Source organism: Cynoglossus semilaevis, chromosome 14 (genome assembly GCF_000523025.1).
Source record: "Cynoglossus semilaevis isolate Cse_v1.0 chromosome 14, Cse_v1.0, whole genome shotgun sequence".
NCBI lineage: Eukaryota > Metazoa > Chordata > Actinopteri > Pleuronectiformes > Cynoglossidae > Cynoglossus > Cynoglossus semilaevis.
Window position 1 is genome coordinate 18,829,174 of NC_024320.1, and position 9,418 is coordinate 18,838,591.

Genomic DNA, 9,418 nt, shown 5'->3' on the forward strand with positions numbered 1-9,418 from the left:
GCCGTTGTACACATACACACAAAGTGTTCAGGCTGTGTGTGTGGTTCAGGGGTTTATTTAGTCTAAAATGAGCCTCCCTTTCTGGACATGAACTGAGGCTCTAATGGTCTTCCTGGGCTCCTCTGTAGTGTCAGCTCTGACAGCAGTATTCTCTGAAGACCTAATTAGCCTGGCCATTAGGCCAAAAGAATGATTGAAGGAGGACACGAAACTGAGGTGCAACCAATCATTTGTGCACGGCCAAAAAAGGATGGCGGTTTGATGCAAAGTCTTCTCTTGTGTCCAGAATTTAGAGTTATTTCCATGAGGACGAAGACATTTACAGTAACTGTCCTAAAAAGCCCTTATATGAATCCTGTCATGGGGATTGTGTGTATTCTCCTACATGTAAATGTAAACGTCATGAGCTATAAATGAGGACGAGCATGATGGGAAAATAGTCCCTGAAAGTGTTTGGTGTAAACCAGTTCTTTTCAAATTGTGGGGCAGGGCCCCCTGGGGGGAGCGCAGTGCGGTGCTGTGGTTGGTGGAGGGGGTTGGGCGTGAGAGACTTCCAGTGTAAAAATGTGACAGAAATTAGTCGCTGCTTTAATGCTTGAACAATCAACAAGCCTCCACTCACTAGGTGGCAGCGCCTCCTACACACAAGAAAATACTTATTAACCCATAACATTCCTGCAAATATGTGAGATCTGTTTGAAAGGGACAGCTAGGAATGTTGTCCTGTGCTGGTCTGAAATAAGATTAACTGGTAACGGGGGGGGGGGTTACGGTTAGGGTTGGGGGGGGGCATGTACAAATACCATCTTTCCAAACGATGCTGCTGCTTTACCGACACCCTCTCATTTTCTCATCCGTGTTTATTTACCAACAATTCCCCCAACACCACCACAGGCTTCAAATCCCACCTCCATCAACAACACGTCAGGAATGTGGAGAAGGCAGCGGCGGGGTAATTTTCCCCGAGTGTTACTGATAAGCTTGATGACTCTTGCCCCGTCTTGCGTTGGGGAAACATCTGTTGAATTCTTGGGTCGTAACGCAAATTGTATCCACCTCAGCCAGGGAGAGTTCAAGTTTGCTGCGAGCACCTGTTCACACGTCAAAACAGAAACACCGCAGGTGAACATTTCTCATTTATTATTTGGGCTCCTCGGGTGAAACCTCCAGCTTTTCAGGGCTTCAAACCCGACCGCGATGCTATACGTTAGTAAAGTTTGGAGCACCAAACAAAGACGTGGCTGCACAGAATGTAAAGCAGTTGCTAAGCAACAGCCTCCACCTCATAAATGTAATTGCAGAGCACAAAAAAAAACCCCATCTTTGATAATTGTCGTTTTTACACGTAGTTTATACAACCGTCGGTGAGATTTTAAATTTGAACATTTTCCCCCAACTCTTATTGAAGCGATCACTGTGAAACAGGAATATTCCAGGACTAAAAAAATATCTTCGTAACATAGGCTTTTGGAGGTAATGATGGAAAATGTTTTTTTCTGGACAGACATCCCTGGGCGCTGAACGCTCAACGAAAAAGAAAAATCACAGTTTGTCTAACAATATTATTGGATGTACCCAGTCGTGGGCCGGATGGAACAGTTCAGCGGGCTGGATTCAGCATGTGGGCCACCAGTTCATAGTCACTGCATTAGACCATGTTCATCCATTAAAACCAACAAAAACACTTCCCTGGCGACACGAGGTCAGGTAATGTTGGTGGTCACTTCAGTTTTGTAGAAAGACTATTCACTCCGACCTTTTTTATCCCAGTGCCCTGGTGTCGTTTTTGATCTAAGGGGTCTCAAACATACAGCCTGCGGGCCAAACGGTATCAAGGGGTATCAAACATACAACCCACGGGCCAAAACAGGCCCACTTGGGGGTTCAATCTGGTCCACTTGAATTTTAAAAGTGGAAAAAAATTCTGAAAAATTTCAAATGAACTTTTATTAAATATGAACATTTTCGAATATTCTTGAACTTATTTGCAGGAAAACAGAAACATGGATTATTTTTATTTATAGGTAATTATGTTATGATTGTACTGGTCCGGCCCAAATGAGTTAGACACCCCAGACCCCAGTCTAAGGTTTCCAGCCTGGAGAACCACCAGTCAGGTTGACTTCCGTTTGTAGATGGTGAAGTGAGATCTGGAGCGAACGTATTTTCCTTTGAAAGACGATGATGATTCTGAAGCTTTCTGTTTATTAACTCGGATAAAGGCTGTGTTTGACAGTGTTTATATATGTTGTACGTACAGCTCTAACTCTGCTGACAATTAAATACAACATTCATAACTTGGTTCGACCTGCCTCAGTCGGAGGAATTCAGCCTGGAGTGTTCGCTCTTGACTCTTCCAGTTGTTCATTATTTACAACCTCACTCCGACAGCAGCGTGTGGAGTCAAGTGAGTGAAGCGAAGAGTTTTAGAACCAAACCAACAGTCAGGGTCAATCTGTGTACACGAAAAACAACAACAAATCCTGCTGTTTCCACGAACAGTTTTACTGCAGCAAAAGATGTGCTCACACAGTATTTGTAGTAGTTCTGATACTTGTACGATGGTAAAGTTAGGATGTTAAATCCTAAAAGTGCGTTACAAACCTTAAAAAAATGGGATTGACTTTTTGCAGTAGAAGAAAAATAAATAATGAAACCAGATCTTCTAAAGGAGGTGTGGAATGAAACTTTAGCCGTCAGCAAGTCTGCAGCTAATGTGTCTGATCCTTCGCAGCCTTTAATTATGATCCAAACATGGCATCAGGTGAACAGAAAAGAAACTGACACTCACATTTGTGTGCGAGTTAAATCTGCTGCGTTTTTCTTTCAACCACTCCCAGTCTGATACATTCTCGCCGCTAGATCCTGGTGAGATCATTCAAAGGAACCAGTCGTTCCTGCTGCGTTTTGTCTTCGGCTGTCAGACGTTCACCGCTTTATTCTCTCAATCTTTTGTTCTCTGCAGGCACAGAGGTAATTCTCTCACTTTGTGGCGATCCGTCCGACCGACCTCTCTGCTATTTCAGATTCAAATCTTTCATCTGGAACCACAGGCACCTATCATTCTGTTCCCACCAGCTGATTTCCCCCTGCCACGGTCGCCTGACCTCCCTGTTACCTCCCTGCTGTACATTCATCTGACACTAACTTCCTCCTCAGGAAACACGATGTGCTGTGAACCTTTCAGTGGCGTGGGATCATGTGGATGGATTCAGATATTGCTCATGTTTGAACCTTATCTCTAAAAATCAGTGTGAATCTTACTTCACTTATCTTCATCTCTCTGCCTGCTTTAACCACACAAAGTGAACCAGCTTTGAAAAAAAAAAAAAAAAAATCTGTAACACGTCCAAGTTCTGACTGTTCAACAACTCAGTGATTTCCCTTTCGGCAAATGGGGTTTATTATTAGTGGTACGCAGTAGGTTATTAAAGCTGCTGCAGGCGATCGAATCAAATGAGGAGTCCAAATAACGAAGCTCTGCTAACGACAGCTGGAACAATGATTACACAATAATTGTCAAGTCGTTAATCTTTAAATGTGCCTCTGCAGGGTGTGTGGGCTGTTTTATTAGAGTTATATAGTTAAACAGATTTTTTTTATTTTTCCATCGCTTTGAAACTCAGAAAACAATCAATGAATAATTGAAATCCTCTGGAACAATAACAGCTCAATAATATTTACCAAAGTGAATTGGAGGAAATGAATGTGAGACCAGGGTGATTGTGTTTTTCATCGTCTCTCATTTGCCTTTGGTGAATAACTATGTATCAATATTTATGAACAATATACTAATTTGAATATTATTAATATTTTAATACATCATATATGAGACAAATATCTGCATTTTTTGCTCTTTTTTATAATTTAGATTCCGTTTCAAAATGTTTTCAAAACAATCATGGTTTAAGTCGTAGAATCTGAGGATGGTACTGGTAGAATGGACTTCATGAATGTACCCATGGACCCAGGGACTTTGTCAGAGAATTCATAAAAGTAAACAAAGACTGCATTCCTGTCTCAGGACCCTTCACTGACGACCGCTTCATCCTTGAACGTCTGTGATTTTCAGACTAAATACTCCGTGGTGCTTCTCTTCTCTTCTCTTCTCTTCTCTTCTCTTCTCTTCTCTTCTCTTCTCTTCTCTTCTCTTCTCTTTATCCAACAACACATCACTGTGAAACAACTCTCCAATTCGGTCCAGATTCAATTTCAGTTTGTACAGGACCAGGTTATGTTTCCCAAACATGAGATATATTTTTTAAATATCTAGTAAACTTCTACCATCTTCGTACTTCTACTCACTACACTCTACACACCTCACTTTGGGTTTTTTTTTTCTTTTTTTTCTGCAGTGTAAATGAGGCCCGTGCCCCTGAAGTGTGTGCCCTCTGCTTTATCACCATCTCTGTTCCCAAGAAGAAAGAATTGTCAAGGCTGGACTCCAGTCAAGGACAGAGAGATTAACCCTGCGTCCCTGGTGATGTGATATTTTCACTCTCACTCTGACTGTTGTTCAACCTGATGTTTTATGGCAGTTTGTGTCCATAATGTTGATTTACTGCTCTTGTCCTCCTAATGCTCCTTACATCCTGGACAGTTCATGGGTCCATCACGGGGTCACATATAGAAACAAAGGCACATTCACTCACATACCCGTGGTCAGTTAACCCGGTCCTTGGATGTCAGTGTTTGTAGTTTTAAAAAGTAAGTCAAAATGGAGAAAACACAGCTAGAAGCTACGCTAATTCTAATGCCACAACTACAACCTTCGGTGGTTTTAAACACGTCACTGATTCCTACGTGCGTCACATTAGGAAAGGGATGATAGTAGTCTGCCCGTGTGCGTTAGCAGACAAATGCGGTGAGACTTGAAATAACCATCATCATGATGGTGGAGCTTTGGTCATTGGCTGTGGGCAGGAAGTTCCTCGGACACTGTCATTGGAAACCCACTAAAAAGCCTGTATGTTGTTTTATATATATACACACTATATATATAGTTATATATTTAAGTTTATCATTTTGAAAATGTTAAAATATACATGTAAATATACTTACATATATTTATATATATTTACTTTGTAAATATATATGTATATATATATGAATATATATTTACATATATATTTATATATGATTACCCTGTAAATATATATAAATACATGTAAATATATGTCAATTTTACATATACCTATATATTTAATATAGTTGAACTAGTGAACTGGCCTCTCCTTATGACCTCTTGTGAGGACCCAGCTCCTCTGTAACCATTCTGAAATATACAATGACAGTCATATATGTGAAGGTGAAGTGAAGAGTACTTTGTAGCGAACTTTCTTTTAAAACTGCCATATACGTATACTTTCCCAACAACCTTCCTCTGTGAGTTGTCGGGAAAGCCCAACTTCCTGTATATGCATTGGAGGTTTGTATGTCCCATCAGTCCTTGAACACTGACCCAATGTCCTGTATGTGAATTGACCACTTCACCGAGCTCTGACAGCTGAAGGGGGGGAGGGGGGGGGGGGTAGTCACCATCTGCCCGGGCAGTCAGCTGCTCCTTCTCCTCCACCCTGCCCTCAACAGTAAAGGCCTTGTGCTGCACCCCCCACCCCACCCCTACGCCCCCAAACATCCCGATACATTTATTCATATACCTTGTGTTCATATTGCAGTGTTTCATTTCTCCTCTGCCTTCAGTCTGTTTTTTTTCCCAGCATACCCGGCTGTTTATTTGTTGCACATTTCCACCTTTGTTTCTCTTTCATTCCTACTTTCATCTGTGTGGTTTTAACGCAGCCCCACAGCTGAAAGACAGTCTGGCTGTTTGGTAAACAAAGTGCAGCATTCCCACGTCCACACACACACACACACACACACACGATTCAATGTCTTTAATCACCTGACATTATATACAATAAAAAAGAACCACATCTTGAATCGGTTGCGTGACATTTTCTCGTCCAGTGAAAAAAGCGTTTGTCATTTGGACCTGGAGAAGGTGGACACAGTTGTCGAAGCGTTGTCTTCAAAGGAGAACTTGTGGCGTTGGGTGGGTGTGACTTTCCAACCTCATATTTGGGAATGCAGCCTGAGCGTATTTTTGTTATGAAGGAAAATTATCTTGTGGGGTGAAAATAAGCACCTTGTACATGGTTGAACTTGCACTCGGAGCCATGACACCATGTCAGGTCCAGTGTTGGAATGCAGTGGAATGTTAACACGGGAGGAACTTGAACCGTAGTCAGGCTCCCTCATCTAAGAAGTGGGCCGATACTGAGCGCTGGGCTTCAGAGGGAGAGGATGCAGGGGGATCATTGGCACTCTGGATACAGATCTCAGAGGTCAAGGGTCAGCGATGTGAGAGGAATAAAGATGCATGAAATCTGCAGCGTGAGGCTGGTGTTATCACTCGGTGTTAACAAAGGGAGAACATGGCAACAAGAAAAGGAAACAACACTGAGGCCTAAAGGAGTCCTTCTATTCTTGTCTACTCAGGGTGATTATTTTCAATTATGGCAAATGAGCCGTTAATCAATGGTGTCACTGATGAACACACACACGCTGACGTTTAATGTTCTCAATGGGAAAACAGGAATTAGATTCACAGGCCGTACCGTGAGTCCCTTCGTAGCGGTTGCTTCTGTGGGATGGTGACTAATAAATTAATCAAACTGATAAATGTATGTTTTATTTCGGCATTAGCATCATGACTCTGAGGACGGCGTGGTAATAGAGATAATTGTACCCATGTCCCACATGCTTATCACTCCATCTTGTTTTGCTTGTTTTATTTGGTCTTTTTTAGTATCTGTTCGGCTACACAGCTACCTAGCCAGCTAGCTAGCTAGCTTTGTCCGTCTGTCTCTGTCTTTTTTAGTATTCAGTAACAGCTACATTGATTATGTTGTCACCATATAATATATATATAATTGTGCTCTTTCTGAAGTAGTTTTGAAGTACAGTTTGTTAAGATGTGTTTTTAACCATGAATTGTCAAAATCCACGGATAAGGAGCTAACGTGTGCTGCAATCTTCCCTTGGAGTTCTGGTTTGTGTGCAGCCAGATGTTGAGCCCAGTTTGAATGATTTTCTTGACATTTAAACCATTGTTGTTTCTAACTAATAGTATTTATAAAAACAATCATCTTCCTTCCTCCAACAATCTCTCTTTGTATTCCAAAGCCCATAGGAACCGTACAAACACACAGACTTCAGGCCTGACATTAACCCAGCTCACAAAAACAACAGTGTGACAGAAAAAAGAAAAGGAAAAAAACAAAGACAGAGATTTAGAAGCAGAGAAAATGTCAGACTTCAAACTTTGATCTTTCCTGAATACAAATCCCTGCCAGAGGTCAGACGACTTAAATACAGGTATTACCACATTTCCTCATCCATCCATCCATCCATTGTCTGCCGTCTATTCCTTTTCAGGGTCCCAGGGGTGGGGGAGGGGCACCGTAGCCAATCGTAGCTATCTACGGGCGAGGGCGTAGATAGCCACCGAGATTTTCACAATTTTAGTAATTTATAAGACCTTTGACATTTAAGCTTTGTCTTGAATGTGAGAGGCTGAGGTTATCAGTGAACCGTGTTTGTCTTTGTTGGTGTGAAAGCTGATTGGTGCCAGTGTCAAACTAGTTGATCTAGATTTCTTACCTGTCTCTTCGAGGAGGTGTCTTTGTGTGCGAACCGCTAACGCTAACCCTAACACATTCCATACACTGCTACATTGTCTTGGTTAAGGAGGAAGTGTTCTTCGATTTATCTGCCAACAGTCATTATGTCTTCAATGTCTTCATCTTAATTAGAGATTTCAAATTTTACAGTGATTTATTGAGGTCTTAGTTCAACCATTCTTTGCATTTTATAAAGAGATTATTTTTCCTCTCCCCCTCCCTTTCCCTCTCTCTCTCTCTTTCTCTCTCTGGCCTTTCTCCCAGCCTGAGTATTTGGAACGTAAACGACAAGCCCAAGGTTAAAAAAGTCACTCGTTTCCATGCAGTGCTCGATACGCAGACTTCAGGGGAAATGTCAGCAGCGTGCAGCCAACAGGCTCACACTGAAGTATCTGGAAGGTTTTTTTTGGGGTTTTTTTTTCAGAGAAGCTGTTGGTGGAGTAAGATGATAAATGACTTTAATTTCTAGGAAATTAAGATGCAGCAACGTAGCAGAGAAGCAGTGGGTAACCTCGCAGGAATCCATTCCCTTCACCTAAAAAGGGACTTCAGCTGAAGCTGAGAAAGACTCTTTGTCAGTGTTTGCTGTCAATCAGGTTTATGTTCTGTTTGAAGTTCTTTTTTTTTCCGGGTTCCCCTGTGCTTAGAGTAGTTCAGAGCCAGGGTATGTAGTCATGTGTTTAAGGAACTTCCTGTTGGATATATTGGGGGTCATTTAAAGCTCTTGGTAAAACAGGACACTCTTTGTCAAACCATAAGGGAGCGGTTGTAGGGGGACAAACAAATTCACACAATCCACCACACATTTGTGGGGCTTTTCGGTTTCTTGTGCAGTGAGTTGGTGATGGGATGGGGTGACGGGTTCTTATGGATCTGCTGACTTAAAGAAATCCCAATGGATGCTTGGATATTTCTTTTTATTGCAAAATGGAAAACACAACGGGTTTTTATGTTATATTCAGATTGTTGATAATAAATCTCTTTGAAGTATTTGGTCCGTTGTAGGATAATAATGATCTATTGATCCATTGAGCCCCTGAACAGCCACATGTGGATCTGGAGCCACAGGTTCCACATAGATTTATTGTGTATTTATATATATATATATATATATATATTTATTATCTTCTTTACTTCTACGTTCCATATCTGCTGCTCTACGTGTTGCTACGCTGTTTTTTACTGAAGTCTGCACAAAACGCGGTTTCGTCCCAACTGTGTATAAGTAAAAATGTGACGATGAAAGTGAAGCTGATTATGTCTCTGTGCTGGTTATCAAATTTGCCTATATTTTAAGCCCAACTGTCTCTAAGACAAAAAAAAACAACAAAAACTTGCAGACCTAAAATGAAGACTTTTCATGATAATGTGAATGAACATCAATACAAAAACTGTTTTACACCAGAGATAATGGGCAGCTTTAATGATAATACATATGGCCCATGGGCTGGTTTTGGCACCACAAGCCATATATTTGACACCCGTGATTTAAGCAATCTGGATATTTTCTATTTTCTAGTATATTTTATACTTGTATTAGTATATTTTCTAATATAAGCCATTTAAAAATTCCATTGTTTTGCATTGTCGTTGTGCAGCAGAGGATGTAGCATGGACATAACATTAGAGAGAGAGTGACTCACTCCTCAGTGACATAAGCGCAATTATAAGCGATCAGGAAATGGAGCTGACGCAGTCTTGGACGCACATAGAAGTCGAGTCACAGCACAAGG

General features: G+C 41.3%; 1 long non-coding RNA gene across 1 annotated transcript in view; it reads left to right on the forward strand.

Moving 5' to 3' along the window:
* LOC112488105 (uncharacterized) overlaps window positions 1–4,950 on the forward strand; it is a 32,454-nt gene extending 27,504 nt beyond the window's left edge. The window contains exon 3 of the long non-coding RNA XR_003051845.1: window positions 4,356–4,950. This is a non-coding gene — a long non-coding RNA (uncharacterized LOC112488105). The remainder of the gene's footprint in view (window positions 1–4,355) is intronic.
* The last annotated feature ends 4,468 nt before the right edge of the window (window positions 4,951–9,418 follow it).